At 42.7% G+C, this 20581-nt stretch overlaps 1 protein-coding gene across 3 annotated transcripts in view; it reads left to right on the top strand.

Annotated features, from left to right (window-relative positions):
• The window catches only part of LOC121550937 (KAT8 regulatory NSL complex subunit 1-like), an 85162-nt gene that overhangs the window by 3133 nt on the left and 61448 nt on the right, over positions 1-20581 (top strand). The gene's annotated exons all lie outside the window — the stretch shown is intronic.

Here is a 20581-nt window from a genome sequence, read left to right as displayed (position 1 = left end):
AAGCTTGCTGTATTGCCCACGATATAATGCATCTCTCCGCGCCGCCGCATTCTAAACTTAATCGTGCATAATGTACACACCCAGGCAATTCTATCGAATGATCGCAATCGTGTGAGAGAGGAACCATTTTCGCAATCCTTCAACGTTAACCTAGAAAATGCTTTGTCGCATAGATTACATTGTAATCATTTTGGATACATTTCCAATTGAGTAATTTATGGCGAGGTTTACATAATGGCGCAGCCACTGGCAGTTGCAGGCGCCACGTTTTCCACTAATTGTTTGATCAAAATAATTTCCTTTCTTTAGCAGAAACCGACCAAGCTAGTTTGCTAAATAATTGTAAAATGTCAATTTAGCCTACATTCTAGACTTAGCGATATACACAAGCCCTCTAGAAAAAAATAACAATGAACAATATAATCATTGTATTCAGTATCAACACATCAAGGTTTTGCCATGCCATGATCTCAACTCTCCTATGTGTTTGTATACTGTCTAACGTCAGTGTAATTTTGTCCCATCCCTTAATCAACCAGGAGCTGTTTATGTGAATCCCTTTAATTGCACACTAACCTGCTCAACCCCCTGTTAGTGTGTTACACGAGCTGAAGTTTTCCATGATATAATGTGTTATGTTGCCTATCCTTGCATCATATGTGATCTCAGCACTTCAATGCTGTCATTGTCTGATGTGATAACTTGCTCCAAGATCAAATCATCTCACCAATGTTTATCTTGTGGGGAGGGGGAGCTTATTTTCCTGATGATTGTTTGCTGTCATTATGGGTGGGTACTCAACACTACAGTACACTCTTGGTGTAGCGGAGCAAGTGAGGCCTTGACTGTTGTGCTCTGCTGCTGTACTGGTGCCTCTGCAGTTTGCAAATCCATTGACTGAATTTCAAGAGAGATCAGGGTCTGGCTGACATGTGCTTTTTGGGAAATGGTTTCGGGAGGTTAAATACACATAAGCGGGACTAGTCCTGACTGTGGAGTGTAGAGAGAAAAAAGCCTACTGATTGCACATATTAGCCAGACAGGGTGACCTCCCCCACGCCCCTGTCCCCATTGCAGCCAACGTGTTGGAGTCAGAGACATTTTATGAATAGAGGGTGATGAGCGCCTCGCCTGCTGATGTGTCGGACCGATGGCTTGGCTAGCTCAGGCCTGGCTGCATGTTATACCCAATTTTAATGGAGAGCTGTTCACTCAGATTACATGGCCCCTCCCTAGCCTGTTTGATATGGTGTAAGACTGGGAGAATGTGCTGCTGAATGTGTGAGTCCTCTCACTGCCTGTTTTCACTCCTTTTATTTGTTTTGATAAGCCACACAATTGACAAAGCAAGACCCATCCCCCCCCTCCATTGACCCTCTAGATCTGGGTGGAATCCTATCAGAGCTCTTCCAGACGTGTGTGTGTGTGTGTGTGTGTGTGTGGGGGGTATTGGCACAACCCTAGGAGGAGGCTAACAGAACAACTATCTAGTTTATGAATTTGGAGGCCGTTGGTTGACCCAGAGAAGGTCAACTAACAACATGAATGGAAAACAGCATGGATTCAAGCCACCCACTCAGCTTTTGTCCTCCCCAGCAATGATAACCTTATTTTAGGGGCACGGTGCCCCACTTTAATCCGTTTTCCAGGGCATTCCACTCCAAGAAAATTGGTTCGTATTGTTGCAAATGTTAGATGCTGCCAGTGCCAACCAAAAGTATGAAATGATTATGCTTGACTGGTTGTATTTTAATTAAGAAATGTTGCATTATTTAACACCATGTTGTGGACTAAGAACTAGCCCTATTGTAAGTTATTACAAAGGTATGTGTAGACATTTTTGGCCTTGATTTAGGCTATCCTAGCACCTAGCCACTGGGAGCATATGGCAATTTCCTTAGCCTATATTCTAGATCCTTCTATGTCCTAATTTAGCATCTAACCAATCAATATAGAAGCAGAGTTGCCCGGAAACAACCACATTTGACATTTTAGTCATTTAGCAGACGCTGTTATCCAGAGCGACTTACAGTTAGTGAGTGCATACATTTTTCATACTGGTCCCCCGTGGGAATAGAACCCACAACCCTGGCATTGCAAGCGCCATGCTCTACCAACTGAGCTACACGGGACTCCGTATGGCTGATTACTGCTGTAGGCTACAGACCATAACGTGCATAAAGCCGCTCTGGAGAAGCGCGTCTGCTAAATGACTTAAATGTATAGCAACATCTATTTCTCTGGTTAGGCCTAAATGTATGTTTATTCCTGATGATTATGCAAATCAATATATAAGGATCTGCAGTGTGTTTTCATAGGCGCACTGGGTTTGGGATTTATCCTGTCAGATGATTGAGTTGGAGAGATGAAAGCAGAGCCTGTTGGTATTTCTGCTGTTATTACTTGGTATTGTTCAGACCCCCTCAGACGGTTAATGTCTGGCTTCTCTGAAGACTTCAGCTCATGATGAATAATCTGTTCCAGTCGGACACACTTGAAATCAGTCCGAGCAATCACAGCTTTATTCATACATCTAAATGATCTGCTATTGTGGTTTTCTGTAGAAGCAGTTGTTGTCGCTCATGTTTTTGGGTTGCAGGTATTGTACACCTTGGTTTGGCATATTCTTGATCACGTCAGGATATTCTGCTGTCGCTTATGTGGAAACACACACACAGTAGTCTCTTTCCTGGAATCCTGACTGGAGGAAGAGCTGAAGGGTGACATTTGGCTCACTAAAACAACGCCATTGCTGGTTGTTTTGATAGTACAAGCCTAGTCTGCCGAGGCCAAGTACACACCCTCCTGTTTCATGCCCTCAAGCAAACATCCCCCTCCCTCCACCTCAATCCATCGCTCACCCATCTCAAACCAAGGGACAGTGCCTCCCTCTGAACTTAACCTTGCTCGGAACACACCTGAAACAATCCCTTTGTTCAAACTCTCCTCCCAGAATGCTCCATTCCTGAAAATCTTTTACCTTTTTTTCCTCCCGCCCCCTCACATAAGAGGAACATGGACCAGCAAGCCAGGTGGGAGAAGCAGGAAAAATAAATCAACCCCACTCAACAAGGGAGGAAAAAGGTGATCAATGTACATGGCCTGAAGAGAATCCAGAGAAGAAAATTACTTGAAAATCCCCAAATAAACTTTGATTAAAAAAGGAGGGGGGAAAAAATGGGTTAAGAACAAGGGCAATGGCCTAAGTTACCAGACTCCTGCCTGGACTTGTCATGGCTCCTCAGTAGGATGTTGAAAGTTAAAGGCCAAAGTGTTTCACCCCTCCAGACCCCAGAGGTCAGGACAGTGTCGAGAGGAAGCCTGACCACTGGTAGGCTCAGCAGGGAGTGGCCCGACTGACACACTTGCCCCCATTCGCTCCTTTGCTAAAGCCACCAAACCAGTCTGGAGGTGGAACCATATGCATCATATATCATTGGGTGAATTGTGGAACACAGAAGCACCACAGGTTTGCTGGTTCCTCAGAGTTTTACTTCTCTCTATGCCAGTTAGCCCATTCAACCACTGGCTTTTGGTTTTGTGTGTGTTTTTAAAACCCTACAGTCAACTAATTGCCCCAGCTGGGAGTACCGCAGACAGCTGGTTGAAATCACAACCTTTGAGATTAGAGGAACAGAGGAAACTCTGAATTATTTTCAGACCCAATTGTGTTTTTCCAGTTTTCTGGTGTGTATTTGTTGCTTTTTTTCCCTTCTCATGGAAAAACCTGAACGATTAAGATACTTCAAAGGCAGAAACCACTGGCACAGTGTTTACAAAACCAGGTGTGATGTACTGTGTATGAGGAGAGGAGTGAGTATACCCACGGGTTGAACCCAACCTATAGTCTAAAGTTCACTGTGCTACGGTATTTCATGTTTTTGAATTATACAAGTTCTACATTTGCTTTATGAGTATTGTGACCCAAGGGTAGCAACACATACATTCTAAGTGATTTTAATGGGTCTTTCTCCATTCTGATTTGTTTTATACTGTTCAATTAAACCAGAAATTAATTTCTGCATTTCCTGCACTCATTTGAGATCATTTCCACAGTGCCACGTAGGGCTGCACGATATTGAAACCTGGCGCCGACGAAGATGACTAGCTCCTAGGAAACTTTGTGGTATTTTTTTTATTTATTATTATTTTTTACATTATTGGCTCAGTGTTTTGCATCATTACATACCGGGAAAATCTATTGGATATCAGAGCGGCGGTAACTCACCAGCATTACGACCAGGAATACAACTTTCCCGAAGTAGATCGTTTGTTTGCTCTCCCCAGGGCAATTGAACTGATTCCGGCGGCTGACTCAAAACATCGCTGGTGGAGGAGAGGCACTCGGAGCGGCCTGCTGGTTCGACTTAGGAGGTGCGCACACCACCCACCGCTTCCAAGTATACTACTCGCTAATGTTCAGTCTTTGGATAACAAAGTCAACGAGCTCAGGGCAAGGATTTCTTTCCAGAGAGACATCAGGGCCTGTAACATACTTTGTTTCACGGAAACATGGCTCTCTGGGGATATTCTGTCGAAAATCGGTCCAGCCAGATGGGTTCTCAGTTCATCGTGCAGACAGAAATAAATATCTCTCCGGGAAGCAGAAGGGCGGAGGTGTGTGTTTCATGATTAATGACTCATGGTGTAATTGTAGTAACATACAGGAACTCAAGTCCTTTTGTTCACCCGACCTAGAATACCTCACAATCAAATACTGACCGTATTATCTCCCAAGATAATTTTATTCGGTTATATTCACGGCCGTGTATACCGATACCACGACGGCCCTCAAAGAACTTCACTGGACTTTATGCAAACTGGAAACCACATATCTTGTGGCTGCATTTATTGTAGCCGGGGATTTTAACCAAGCAAATTTGAGGACTAGACTGCCGAAGTTCTATCAACATATCAACTGTTGTACACGGGCTGCTAAAATCCTCGACCATTGCTATTCGAACTTCCGGGATGGTTATAAGGCCCTCCTTTCGGCAAATCTGACCACGACCCCATTTTGCTCCTCCCTCAAGAAAACAGAAACTCAAACATGAAGTACCCGTGCTAAGGACTATTTGGAATCCACACTTGGAATCCACGCTTCAATATTGTTTTGATCACGCGGACTGGGATATGTTCCGGGTACCTTGCGAAAATAATGTAGACGAATACACTGAAACGGTGACTGAGTTTATCAGGAAGTGTATAGGAGATGTTGTGCCCACAGGGACTATTAAAACCTACCCTAACCAGAAACTGTGGATAGATGGCAGCATTCGCGCAAAACTGAAAGCGCGAACCACCGCATTTAACCATGGCAAGGTGACTTTAATTGCCACTCCGCAAGGCAATTAAACTGGCAAAACATCAGTATAGAGACAAAGTGGAGTCGCAATTCAACGGCTCAGACACGAGACGTACAGTGGTGTGAAAGTGTTTGCCCCCTTCCTGATTTCTTATTTGTTTGCATGTTTTTCACACTTAAATGTTTCAGATCAAACAAATTTAAATATTAGTCAAAGAACACAAGTAAACACAAAATGCAGTTTTGAAATGAAGGTTGTTATTATTAAGGGAAAACAAAATCCAAACCCACATGGCCCTGTGTGAAAAAGTGATTGCCCCCTACAACCTAATAACAGGTTGGGCCACCCTTAGCAGCAACAACTGCAATCAAGCGTTTGCAATCTTTTACAGCGCTGTGGAAGAATTTTGGCCCACTCATCTTTGCAGAATTGTTGTAATTCAGCCACATTGGAGGGTTTTCGAGCATGAACTGCCCTTTTTAAGGTCATGCCACAGCATCTCAATAGGATTCAGGTCAGGACTTTGACTAGGCCACTCAAATTCTTCATTTTGTTTTTCTTCAGCCATTCAGAGGTGGACTTGCTGGTGTGTTTTTGGATCATTGTCCTGCTGCAGAACCCAAGTTCACTTCAGCTTGAGGTCATGAACAGATGGCCGGACATTCTCCTTCAGGATTTTTTGGTAGACAGCAGAATTCATGGTTCCATTTATCACAGCAAGTCTTCCAGGTCTTGAAGCAGCAGAACAGGCCCAGACCATCACACTACCACCACCATATTTTACTGTTGGTATGATGTTCTTTTTCTGAAATGCGGTGTTACTATTACGCCAGATGTAATGGGACACACACCTTCCAAAAAGTTCAACTTTTGTCTCGTCAGTCCACAGAGTGTTTTCCCAAAGGTCTTGGGGATCATCAAGATGTTTTCTGGCAAAAATTAAACGAGCCTTAATGTTATTTTTGCTCAGCAGTGGTTTTGGTCTTGGAACTCTGCCATGCAGGCCATTTTTGCCCAGTCTCTCTCTTATGGTGGAGTCATGAACACTGACCTTAACTGAGGCAAGTGAGGCCTGCAGCTCTTTGGATGTGGTTGTGGGGTCTTTTGTGACCGCTTGGATGAGTCGTCGCTGCGCTCTTGGGGTAATTTTGGTCGGCCGGCCACTCCTGGGAAGGTTCACCACTGTTCCATGTTTTCGCCAATTGTGGATAATGGCTCTCACTGTGGTTCACTGGAGTCCCAAAGCTTTAGAAATGGCTTTATAACCTTTTCCAGACTGATGGATCTGAATTACTTTCTTTCTCATTTGTTCCTGAATTTCTTTGGATCTCAGCATGTTGTCTAGCTTTTGAGGATATTTTGGTCTACTTCACTTTGTCAGGCAGGTCCTATTTAAGTGATTCCTTGATTGAGAACAGGTGTGGCAGTAATCAGGCCTGGGTGTGGCTAGAGGAATTGAACTCAGGTGTGATAAACCACAGTTGAGTTGTGTTATAACAGGGGGGGCAAACACTTTTTCACATGGGGCAATGTAGGTTTGGATTTTGTTTTCCCTTAATAATAACAACCATTTCAAAACTCCATTTTGTGTTTACTTGTGTTATCTTTGACTAATATTGACATTTGTTTGATCTGAAACATTTCAGTGTGACAAACATGCAAACCAATAACAAGTCAGGAAGGGGGCAAACACTTTTTCACACCACTGTATGTAGCAGGGTCTACAGACAATCACGGACTACAAAAGGAAAACCAGCCACATCTCGCTTCCAGACAAGTTAAACACCTTCTTCACCCGCTTTGAGGATAACACAGTGCCACCACTACCAAGAACTGTGGGCTCTTCTTCTCCGTGGCCGACGTGAGTAAGACATTTAAGCATGTTAACCCCCGCAAGGCTGCCGGCCCAGACGGCATTCCTAGCCGCGTCCTCAGAGCATGCACAGACTAGAAGACTGGTGTGTTTACGGACATATTCAATCTCTCCCTATCTCAGTCTACCGTCCCCACATACTTCAAGATGGCCACCATTGTTCCTGTACCCAAGAAAGCAAAGGTAACTGAACTAAATGACTATCGCCCATGAAGTGCTTTGAGAGACTAGTCAAGGATCATATCACCTCTACCTTACCTGTCACCCTACACCCACTTCAGTTTGCTTACCGCCCCAATAGATCCACAGACGATGCAATCGCCATCACACTGCACACTTCCCTATTCCATCTGGACAAGAGGAATACCTATGTAAGAATGCTGTTCATTGACTACAGCTCAGCATTCAACACCATAGTACCCTCCAAGCTCATCATTAAGCTCAAGGCCCTGGGTCTGAACCCCGCCCTGTGCAACTGGGTCCTGGACTTCCTGACGGGCCGCCCCCAAGTGGTGAAGCTAGGAAACAACATCTCCACTTCGCTGATCCTCAACACTGGTGCCCCACAAGGGTGCGTGCTCAGCCCCTCCTGTACTCCCTGTTCACCCATGACTGTGTGGCCAAACACGCCTCCAACTCAATCAAGTTTGCAGACGACACAACAGTAGTAGGCTTGATTACCAACAATGACGAGACCGCCTACAGGGAGGAGGTGAGGGCTCTCGGAGTGTGGTGCCAGGAAAATAACCTCTCACTCAACGTAAAACAAACAAAGGAGATGATCGTGGACTTCAGGAAACAGCAGAGGGTGCACCCCCATATCCATGTTGACGGGGCCGCAGTGGAGAAGGTAAAAGCTTCAAGTTCCTTGGCGTACATATCACTGACAAACTGAAATGGTCCACCCATGCAGACAGTGTGGTGAAGAAGGTGCAACAGAGCCTCAGGAGGCTGAAGAAATTTGGCTTGGCACCGAAAACCCTCACAAACTTTTACAGATGCACAATTGAGAGCACCCTGTCGGGCTGTATCACCGCCTGGTACGGCAACTGCACTGCCCGCAACCGCAGGGCTCTCCAGTGGGTGGTGCGGTCTGCCGAACGCATTACCGGGGGCAAACTACCCACCCTCCAGGACACCTACAGCACCCGATGTCACAGGAAGGCCAAGAAGATCATCAAGGACATCAACCACCCGAGCCACTGCCTGTTCACCCCGCAATCATCCAGAAGGCGATGTCAGTACATCAAAGCTGGGACCGAGAGAATGAAAAACAGCTTCTATCTCAAGGCCATCAGACTTAAATATCCATCACTAGCACATTAGAGGCTGCTGCTGCCTATTGAAATCACTGGCCACTTTAAGAACTGGAACACAAGTCACTTTAATGTTTACATATCTTGCATTACTCATCTCATATGTATATACTGTATTCTATAATATTCTACTGTATCTTAGTCCATGCCGCTCTGTCATTGCTTGTCCAAATATGTATATATTCTTAAATTCCATTCCTTACTTAGATTTGTTTGTATTGGGTATATGTTGTGAAATTGTTAGATATTACTGCATTGTCGGAGATAGAAGCACAAGCATTTCGCTACACCCGGAATAACATCTGCTTAACACGTGTATGTGACAAATACAATTTGATTTGATTTGTTATGGGCGAACAATGTAGGCCTTATTTTTAACCAAATGTTACAGCTGCGACTTGACTTGCAATTTAGAGCAAAACACTTGGGTGGACTGTTGGAATGATGGAAATTCTAATTCTATAGTTAGAATATAATAGTGGGCACTTTGACTACAGTGTTTGACATGACAACAAATGAAAATGCCAGGGAGGAGTTATTGTGACATGGTAGGAACCAAAGTGTTGACAAGTGTTTCTTAGGGGACCCTATAATCTTTGGCTACATTTAATGTTTTCTCTTAGCTACTTAACATATTCTTGCTTTGCGAATTCCTCTTTGATTTAGAAGGTACTGTTGCACAAACAACATGGTGATTTAGGTCTACACCATCACTGGTATTATCAGGCTGTATAGCTAGTTATGTTTGCTCTGACTCATTAAAAGTTTCGTTCATTTTCGTTATCTATACAATAGGCCATAATTGATTTTGGCCCAATAGGCATATTCCCACGTTCAAGGAGCTTTCCGTTTTGATTGGGGTATTTTGCCTAAAAACCTTTAGGCCTACCTATAGAAAAAAATTGGCCAAAAGGATGTTTAGCATCCTCAGTGGCTCTGCAAATGTGGAGAGGATATTCTCCGCTGCTTGCCGGCTTTCCAGGCACCATCGCATGAAGCCACAGACTGGCCAAACTCTTGTTTCAAAAAAGGAATTCAAAGGCACTAATGAATCATTTTTCGTTTAATTTGTATTTAATTCTATGTAAGTCACAGCCTATATGCGTAATTTCTAGACTATAATGATTTAATACAACAAAATGTTTAAATGCTGAGCACTTTAATGTCCCTTTATGTCCCTACCAGCCTGTTGTGTCACACTCGCAAATGCTTCACAATGCATTTCTTTGTAGGCTACAGCCTTGAAATAATTGAAATAATACAGCCTAAATAATTCATTTTCGCTGTCTGGTTCCTGACCTATTTAGTGTTTATGCTGTTTAATATGACATGTAGCCTATTTGAAATGATGTTTGTGTCTTACATTCACCTTTTCATGTTTATTCAAATACTTTTCATTCAAATCCATATGGTTTGGTTTCAATACTTCAAAAACAATTGGTAGGTCCAGGTAGTCACAAAAATAGATGGGTGTTGGTTAAATTGTGATTTTAATGAATGGAGCGAATTTGGAGTGGGAGCGGTTTTTAGCAGAGCTGTAGGAAAGGACATGGACCGTTGCACACCGCTCCATGAGCTTCCAACTGCTGAACTATGCTCACATGCTCTGACACACACGTCACACACATACACACAGACCTATGCATGGACACACACACACAGTCATTATCAGTGTAGCCTGGGAACTTTGATCCGGACACATTAACTGCTGCATGTGGGAGAAATCCTTATCGCATTCAAGGACTGGGTTTAATGAGAGTTGGTGGATGGTTCCCACGAATGGCAGAGATAGAGGTTACGACCTTCAGCTGCAATACGAGTAGCTGGAGAGTCTGATGGATTTACCTGGTACTGGACCAGGTGAGGGAGAATCATTGATGTTTCACGGAGTCAATAGGTAGGATATTGTTTTGTTGTAAAACTTTTTTTTATAATTCTCACCGATAAGCCCTATTCAGCATTTTGATTATCATTTAATAATAACCTTTTCCATGAATATTAGGCCTTTATGCTGAACTATCATCAATGGTAAATACAGTATATTGTGTTTTGACATAATTACTAGCCAGTTTTCGTAATTTAAACCTTTTTAGCACAGCCTACATTCTTTCCTCTGATCCATTTCAGGTTTTACTGGTGCTGCCTCTGCGATGGCTGCCTCCACCGAAGAATAGCCAAATGTATAGCCAAAATAAGGGAATGGGTGTAGAATACGCATCATGACTTGGGTGGGAGGGGCCTAATCAGAATAAGGTGGCCCTGTGAAATACGCATCATCGCGGGGCATGTCCTAAACGGAGCCTGCGGTTGGTTGGACAGGGTATCGCTGGGTGGGTGGTGTTTTTTTATACGTCTGCAACTGGTTAGACTGGGAGGGTTGGTCTTTAAGGGCTCTGTAACAGGAGTCCTGTTTCCAACGCTCGGCTCCGCACACTGCCATGCCTGGCGAGCAATATGGCTCATGGTCGTCCATGAGAATGTGGATTTGTTCGTAACAGTGTGTGTGTGTGTGTGTGTGTGTTTATAGAGGCACTCTTGTTGTATAGGTGGAATAAATGTGTCAAATTCAATGGTGAGGAGTCTTGCTTTTTTCAGTGCGTTAATAGAATGTGACAACCACAACAAAAATAAATGAAGGACTGCAGTTGCAGTGTTTACTTTAAAAACTAAACGTTTTTTTTAGGCTTGCTGTTGCCTTTATCAAAAGACATCCAGCCTTGTTTTTCTTCAGGATCGTTATTTAGGGACTAGACGGCGCTCTCATTTGTTAACTCCTGTAGGCTTCTGTTAATGATCTGCCCTAACAAGGTCCTATTGGAGTGAGGTCATCAGATGACAGGAGACAGTTACCATCTTTCCTCTTGTTAGGCTCTCAGAAAAACTGGAGGAGGCTGGAGAGTGGAGGACATATGTATGACAGCCTAACGTATGTTTTTGAGCTGAAATGACAGTCTTGGTCAGTTCATTGAGATGTGAGCTGTCCTCTTTCCCGCCTTCTCTTCAGTCTGTGATTGACAGTCTGATTGGTCCCCTGCAGGAGGCCTCTCAAAGGTCACGGCTGTGACTGCTCTGTCTTTGTAGCCCAAGCAGTTAGTAGCTCAATCACTAAACTGAAGTACAAAAAACGACTCAGCTTTTCAACATGGCTATTTCAAGACTTCCTGGTATTGTTCAAAACTGTTTAGGCTTATGAATGTCATAGTAGTAGGGCGTTAAGACTAGATAAGTTTTCCTTAGTACTTTCATAACATAATATTTTATAAGTAAATAAATAACACATTTTTATTGTCTGTGTGCGACCAGCTTTGATTGATCTTTAAGCCAGCCTTTATTGGCTTTTCCTGGATATGTGCCAGTACCTTTGACCATGTTACATCAGCCACCTATCTGCACTTTTTTTCCTGTTCTTGCATAGTTCTCTTCAGATGCATGTTATGAAATCTTAAAGCAAAAAAAGTAACTAATTGTAGTTAGTATTAACCGCTAGACCTGTCTTTTTTATAAGACAAGGCTTTCCATTGTTTTGAACTGTTTGAGCTTTTTATCTGAAGCAGGCCATGGAGGCCAAAACAATGGGTGCGTCCCAAATGGCGCCCTATATAGTGCACTACTTTTGACCAGAGCCCTATGGGAACCTGGTCAAAATAAGAACACTATAAGGAATAGGGTGCCATTTGGTACGCCGCCAATATTTAATTCCATTCATATCAGTTTAGGTCACCGGGACAAGCAACTTGACTTCGAAAAGGACATAATTTTTTACAAGGCTATATTGTAACAGCCAACACATTTTTCCGCCATAATTACACACAAACATTTTTTTGTAATAATACATTGATTACTAGTAAGAAGTGATGTGATATTGCAAATTTGTATTACATATTTTGTGACCCAAGTCGTTTAACCAAAATATCAGACAAAAATGTTCAGCTGCCCCTTTAAGGGCGGGAGGTTACTGTGGCAACGAGGGCACTCGAGCTGCTTGCTCCAGTCATCAGTGACAGCAGTGTGCCTGTGAGATGGAGAATCTGACTAGTAGCCATTTGGTCTTCCCTGAGGCAAACTCAAACATTGAAAAACAACCTTGCTTGTGCACAAAACAATGTAAATAGCCAAGAAACACAAGGACAAAGTCTCACTTTAGTAGACTTTTGAATAAATTAGACCAACTTTTATGCCTGTGCGCAGCTCTTCTAAAAATTAATCTTCAGCACTTCAATCACAGTGCACACAGCTCCCCAGACAGGTAGTTGCTGCGTGTCACACGAGGTGGAATATATATTATAAGATATACAGTGCATTCGGAAAGTATTCAGACCCCTTCTTCCCCTTTTCCACTTACTGTTACGTTACAACTTTACTCTAAAATGGATTAAATAAATACAAAATCTCATCAATCTACACACAATCCCCATAATGACAAAGCCAAAACAGAAATACCTTAATTTACATAAATATTCAGACTCTTTGAGACTCAAAATTGAGCTCAGGTGCATCCTGTTTCCATTGATCATCCTTGAGATGTTTCTACAACTTGATTGGAGTCCACCTGTGATAAATTCAATTGATTAGACATTATTTAGAAAGGCACACCTGTTGACAGTGTATGTCAGAGCAAAAACCAAGCCATGAGGTCGAATGAATTGTCCGTAGAGCTCCAAGACAGGATTGCTTTGAGGCACAGATCTGGGGAAGGGTACCAAAACATTTCTGCAGTATTGAAGGTCCCCAAGAACACAGTGGCCTCCATCATTCTTAAATGGAAGAAGTTTGGAACCACCAAGACTCTTCCTAGAGCTGGCCGCCCAGCCAAACTGAGCAATCGTGGGAGAAGGGCCTTGGTCAGGGAGGTGACCAAGAACCCGATGGTCACTGACAGAGTTCCAGAATTCCTCTGTGGAGATAAGAGAACCTTCCAGAAGGACAACCATCTCTGTGCAGCACTCAACCAATCAGGCCTTTATGGTAGAGTGGCCAGACAGAAGCCAATCCTTAGTAAAAGGCACATGACAGCCCACTTATAGTTTGCCAAAAGGCACCTAAAGACTCTCAGACCATGAGAAACACGATTCTCTGGTCTGATGAATACAAGATTGAACTCTTCTGTGGACATTGAAATCAAGGCCAGGGCGGACTGACCAAATTTCTACTACTTTTCAACTTCCATGGATGTCTGGTGTTGGTCGGTGCTCAGTGGGTAAGGATGCAGGTTACAGTGAATGGAAAGAGAGGGGACTCGTGTGTGTGTGATAGAGGGAGAGAGAGACACACCAAGGAGGGCCTACAGCAGCACCTAGATCTTCTGTCAGACCTGAACCCTGACAGTCAATCTCAGTAAGACAAAAATAATGGTGTTCCAAAAAAGGTCAATTTGCCAGGACCACAAATACAAATTCCATCTAGACACCGTTGCCCTAGAGCACACAAACAACTATACCTACCTTGGCTTAGACATCAGCACCACAGGTAACTTCCACAAAGCTGTGAACGATCTGAGAGACGAGGCAAGAAGGGCCTTTTACGGCATCAAAAGGAACATAAAACTCCACATCCCAATTAGGATCTGTCTAAAAATACTTGGATCAGTTATAGAACCATTGCCCTTTATTCTGCAAAAACATCCCCCGTGTACAACATAAAACACCAAATAATGCATGCAGAGCAGAATTAGGCCGATACCCGCTAATTATCAAAATCCAGTAAAGAGCTGTTCAATTCTACAACCACCTAAAAGGAAGCGATTTCCAAATCTTCCATAACAAAGCCATCCCCTACAGAGAGATTAACCTAGAGAAGAGTCTCATAAGCAAGCTGGTCCTGGGGCTCTGTTCACAAACACAAACAAATCCCACAGAGCCTCAGGACAGCAACAGCAACACAATTAGACCCAACCCAATCATGAGAAAACAACAAGAGAATTACTTGACACATTGGAAAGAATTTTCCCGAAAAACAGAGCAAATTGGAATGCTATTTGGCCCTAAAGAGAGTACACAGTGGCAGAATACCTGACCACTATGACTGACCCAAAATTTAAGGAAAGCTTCGACTATGTACAGACTCGGTACGCATAGCCTGTCTTCTCTTGAGAGCCAGGTCTGCCTACGGCGGCCTCTCTCAATAGCAAGGCTATGTGCACACTGCCCACAAAATGAGGTGGAAACTGAGCTGCACTTCCTAACCTTCTGCCAAATGTATGACCATATTAGAGACACATTTCCCTCAGATTACACAGACCCACAAAGAATTCAAAGACAAATCCAATTTTGATGAACTCCCATATCTATTGGGTGAAATACCACAGTGTGCCATCACAGCAGCAATATTTGTGACCTGTTGCCACAAGAAAGGGGCAACAGTGAAGAACAAACACTATTGTAAATACAACCCATATTTGTTTATTTATTTTCCCTTTTGTACTTTAACTATTTGCACATCGATATAACACTGTACATAGCCATAATATGACATTTGAAATGTCCTTTGAAACTTTTGTGAGGAATGTTTACTGTATTTTTATTTTATCTATTTCATTTGGAGAGGGGGAGAGAGAGATTTGACCACCAGATGACAAAGAAAACGGTTATGAGTTGAACATAATAGAATGCCAGTGGAAGGGAAGACTGTGGTTTGTGACTACTATGATTTCCCATTGTAGCCAATTCAATTGCAGTAATTCCTTTACTGATTTTAAGGAAATTCTGTTACCATTTTAGTTAATTTCGAATTTTAATCACTTAATAATTATAGGTCTACCATTACTTGCTACTTCTGTGAACTTTCATTATCCTCCCTCATGAGTGAGAGAAATTATAAAATATATATGGAATTTCAAGGCACAGGCCAATGTTTAACTAAATATAATTGTTGATATTAGTTGGCCCTGGTCTTTTACTTCTGCACTGTGTTTTTATATATTTCATATACCCTTTAAGACTTTTCTTGGTAGATGTTTTCAAAGACCTCTTTTCCATCTCTTTGACCAGAAATCAAAGCCTTTGCTTATTCCTAATGTTGAGGATAGAAAATGGTTGAAAAAGTGCATTTGAAAAGTATCCAGACCCCTTGACTTTATCAAAATTTTGTTAAGTAACAGCCTTATTCTAAAATTGATTTAAATAGTTTTTTTCCCCTCATCAATCTACACACAATACCCCATAATGACAAAGCAAAAACAGTTTTTTTGACATTTGTTGAAATGTATTAAAAATAAAAACGGTAATCACATTTACATAAGTATTCAGACCCTTTACTCAGTACTTTGTTGAAGCACCTTTGGAAGCGATTACAGCCTCGAGTCTTCTTGGGTATGCCGCTACAAGCTTGGCACAGCTGTATTTGGGGAGTTTCTCCCTTTTGTTCTCTGTCAGGTTGGATGCGGCGCATCGCTGCACAGCTATTTTCAGGTCTCTCCAGAGATGTTAGATCGGGTTCAAGTCCGGGCTCTGGCTGGGCCACTCAAGGACATTCAGAGCCTTGTCCCGAATTCGCTCCTGTGTTGTCTTTGCTGTGTGCTTAGGGTCGTTATCCTGTTGGAAGGTGAACCTTCACCCCAGTCTGAGGTCCTGAGCGCTCTGGAGCAGGTTTTCATCAAGGATCTCTCTGTACTTTGCTCTGTTCTAATTTCCCTCGATCCAGACTATGATTATTCAAATTATATAGTTAGAATATAATAGTGGGCACTTTGAATACAGTGTTTTACATGACAACAAATGAAAATGTCAGGGAGGAGTGACAGGGTAGGAACCAAAGTGTTAACAAGTGTTTCCTAAGGGACCCTTTAATCTTTGGCTACATTGAATGTTTTCTCTTAGCTACTTGATGTAGCTAACATATATTCTTGCTTCGTGTATTCTTCTTTGATTTAGAAGATACTGTTGCACAAAAAACACACAGAAGCATTAGGCCCAATTTACTAAGAAAAGACAAACTAGCTTTTTGCAGATGTAAAAAACACAAACTAATAGTGTAATTATAGAACGCTAGTGGATTTATATTAAGAAGCAAAGTAAAAAACCGTATCGTTGTCATTAACATTGTTTAATGTGGTGCGTTGACCATGCAGAGACTGAATGCAATTGTCTCGTGGTAGAGGAACAACAAATGCGCTCCTTGAGTGACAGGGGGCGGGTCCAGGTCTGTGTGAAAAGGGGCATGGAGAGAGAGGAGAGCGATGACTATAGAAGTAAACTATAGAAATGTACGTTACACACAGCGTATCACATTTAGCAAACCAAACATTCAAATACCGTTATAGAAGGTAAAGTAAAAACCCAAACTGGTCCGTGCATCAATACCGATATATCGTAAAATACGGTACACCGCCCAGCCCTAAGCCATAGTGCACTACTTTTGACCCTATTTGCATCAAACATCCTCCAGAATGTTCTCTGTAGTCTACTTTGCTGCCTGGCGTAGGGTAAGGGTATTGCTGAGTCATAGTCTGAGCTCACTTTCTGACACGACAGCCCAAGGGAGGTCACCTTACATTCCAAACACTCACTGGATCTTTACTGTCCTGGGTTATGAGTGTGACTCGTCTGTGTGTGTGTGTGTGTGTGTGTGTGTGTGCGCGCGCAGGTTGGTCAACATACAATGATTTCCCCCCTTGAATGTGAATACAGTGTTCTCTTTATAGTGGGAGATCCATCATGATTACATCCAAACTGTAACATAGTTTGGAGAGTGTAGGACAGGACTTCCCCAGACAGCCACCCTCATTTCTATCCCTCCCTGCTGCCTCTCAAAGGCTTAAGTTGATTAGAGGTTTTTCTATATAGAGACACTTGGGAAAGCAACCATTAAGAAAACCTGTGCCTGCAGAAGCTGATACAAGAGGTAACTGGAAGCTCTGGTAGACTACGTACCAAGCTGTTCTTGTCACACACAAACAATTTTAGGCTATTAGATGAATCTTGTTTGTCCTTCTATGTAACTCGGGCCATAATTGTAACTTAATTTGACCAAGTACAGTACCAGTCAAAAGTTTGGACACCTATTCAAGGGTTTTTGTTAATTGTTTTACTATATTCTACATTGTAGAATAATAGTGAAGACATCAAAACTATGAAATAACACATATGGAATCATGTAGTAACCAAAAAAGTGTGAAACAAATAAAAATATATTTTATATTTGAGATTCTTCAAAGTAGCCACCCTTTGCCTTGAAGACAGATTTGCACACTCTTGGCTTTCTCTCAAACAGCTTCACCTGGAATGCTTTTCCAACAGGAGTTCCACATGTACTGAGCACTTGTTGGCTGATTTTCCTTCACTCTGCGGTCCAACTCATCGCAAACCATCTAAATTGGGTTGAGGTCAGGGGATTGTGGAGGCAAGGTCATCTGATGCAGCACTCCATCACTCTCCTTCTTGGTCAAATAGCCCTTACACAGCCTGGATGTGTGTTGGGTCATTGTCCTGTTGGAAAACAAATGATAGTCCCACTAAGTGCAAACCAGATGGGATGGCTTATCGCTGCAGAATGCTGTGGTAGCCATGCTGGTTAAGTGTGCCTTGAATTCTAAATAAATCACGAACAGTGTCACCAGCAAAGCACCACCACACCATCACACCTCCTCCTCCGTGCTTCACGGTGGGAACCACACATGCGGAAATAATCCGTTCGCCTACTCTGCGTCTCACAATGACACAGCGATTGGAACCAAAAATTAGACCAAAGGACAGATTTCCACCGGTCTAATGTCCAATGCTCGTGTTTCTTGGCCCAAGCAAGTCTCTTCTTCTTATTGGTGTCCTTTAGTATTGGTTTCTTTGCAGCAATTCGACCGTGAAGGCCTGATTCACGCAATCTCCTCTGGACAGTTGATGTTGATGTGTCTGTTACTTGAACTGTGAAGCATTTATTTGGGCTGCAATTTCTGAGGCTGGGATCTCTAATGAACTTATCCTCTGCAGCAGAGGTAACTCTGGGTCTTCCATTCCTGTGGCAGTCCTCATGAGAGCCAGTTTCATCATAGAGCTTGATGGTTTTTGCGACTGCACTTCAAAGTTCTTGAAATGTTCCGTATTGACTGACCTTCATGTCTTAAAGTAATGATGGACTGTTGTTTCTCTTTGCTTATTTGAGCTGTTCTTGCCATAATATGGACTTGGTCTTTTACCAAATATGGCTATCTTCTGTATACCACCCCAACCTTGTCACAACACAACTGATTGGCTCAAACTCATTAAGAAGGAAAGAAATTCCACAAGTTTTGATGTCTTCACTATTATCCTACAATGTAGAAAATAGTACAAATTTAAAAAAAAAAACTGGAAGGTAGGTGTGTCCAAACCCTTGACTGGTACTGTACATTCAACCTACAGTGGGGAAAAAAGTATTTAGTCAGCCACCAATTGTGCAAGTTCTCCCACTTAAAAAGATGAGAGAGGCCTGTAATTTTCATCATAGGTACACGTCAACTATGACATACAAATTGAGAAAAAAAATCCAGAATATTCACATTGTAGGATTTTTGATGAATTTATTTGCAAATTATGGTGGGCAATAAGTATTTGGTCACCTACAAACAAGCAAGATTTCTGGCTCTCACAGACCTGTAACTTCTTCTTTAAGAGGCTCCTCTGTCCTCCACTCGTTACCTGTATTAATGGCACCTGTTTGAACTTGTTATCAGTATAAAAGACACCTGTCCACACTCCAAACTCCACTATGGCCAAGACCAAAGAGCTGTCAAAGGACACCAGAAACAAAATTGTAGACCTGCACCAGGCTGGGAAGACTGAATCTGCAATAGGTAAGCAGCTTGGTTTGAAGAAATCAACTGTGGGAGCAATTATTAGGAAATGGAAGCCATACAAGACCACTGATAATCTCCCTCGATCTGGGGCTCCATGCAAGATCTCATCCCGTGGGGTCAAAATGATCACAAGAACGGTGAGCAAAAATCCCAGAACCACACGGGGGGACCTAGTGAATGACCTGCAGAGAGCTGGGACCAAAGTAACAAAGCCTACCATCAGTAACACACTACGCCGCCAGGGACTCAAATCCTGCAGTGCCAGACGTGTCCCCCTGCTTAAGCCAGTACATGTCCAGGCCCATCTGAAGTTTGCTAGAGTGCATTTGGATGATCCAGAAGAGGATTGGGAAAATGTCATATGGTCAGATGAAACCAAAAAAGAACTTTTTGGTAAAAACTCAACTCGTCGTGTTTGGAGGACAAAGAATGCTGAGTTGCATCCAAAGAACACCATACCTACTGTGAAGCATGGGGGTGGAAACATCATGCTTTGGGGCAGTTTTTCTGCAAAGGGACCAGGACGACTGATCCGTGTAAAGGAAAGAATGAATGGGGCCATGTATCGTGAGATTTTGAGTGAAAACCTCCCATCAGCAAGGGCATTGAAGATGAAACGTGGCTGGGTCTTTCAGCAATAAAATGATCCCAAACAAACCGCCCGGGCAACGAAGGAGTGGCTTCGTAAGAAGCATTTCAAGGTCCTGAAGTGGCCTAGCCGGTCTCCAGATCTCAACCCCATAGAACATCTTTGGAGGGAGTTGAAAGTCTGTGTTGCCCAGCGACAGCCCCAAAACATCACTGCTCTAGAGGAGATCTGCATGGAGGAATGGGCCAAAATACCAGCAACAGTGTGTGAAAACCTTGTGAAGACTTACAGAAAACGTTTGACCTGTGTCATTGCCAACAAAGGTTGAGAAACTTTTGTTATTGACCAAATACTTATTTTCCACCATAATTTGCAAATAAATTCATAAAAAATCCTACAATGTGATTTTCTGGATTTATTTTCCTCATTTTGTCTGTCATAGTTGACGTGTACCTATGATGAAAATTACAGGCCTCTCTCATCTTTTTAAGTGGGAAAACTTGCACAATTGGTGGCTGACTAAATACTTTTTTTCCCCACTGTATGTAGCCCTACTTGAATCAACCTGTCATTCACCCCTCTCCCCGTCCGTTCACAAGGGAATTGTGAACACATACATTGAGCAGGGAGGGGTTGTACCGTAGCCTACTTGTTTTCTACTGTAGTGCTGAGAATGGTGAGAGAATTATTCGATTGAGGTTTGGTGAACTGAGATTGAACCTGGCTGCTGTA

Source organism: Coregonus clupeaformis, chromosome 35 (assembly GCF_020615455.1).
Source record: "Coregonus clupeaformis isolate EN_2021a chromosome 35, ASM2061545v1, whole genome shotgun sequence".
Taxonomy (NCBI): Eukaryota; Metazoa; Chordata; class Actinopteri; order Salmoniformes; family Salmonidae; genus Coregonus; species Coregonus clupeaformis.
This window is presented reverse-complemented; position numbering and strand designations above follow the sequence as displayed.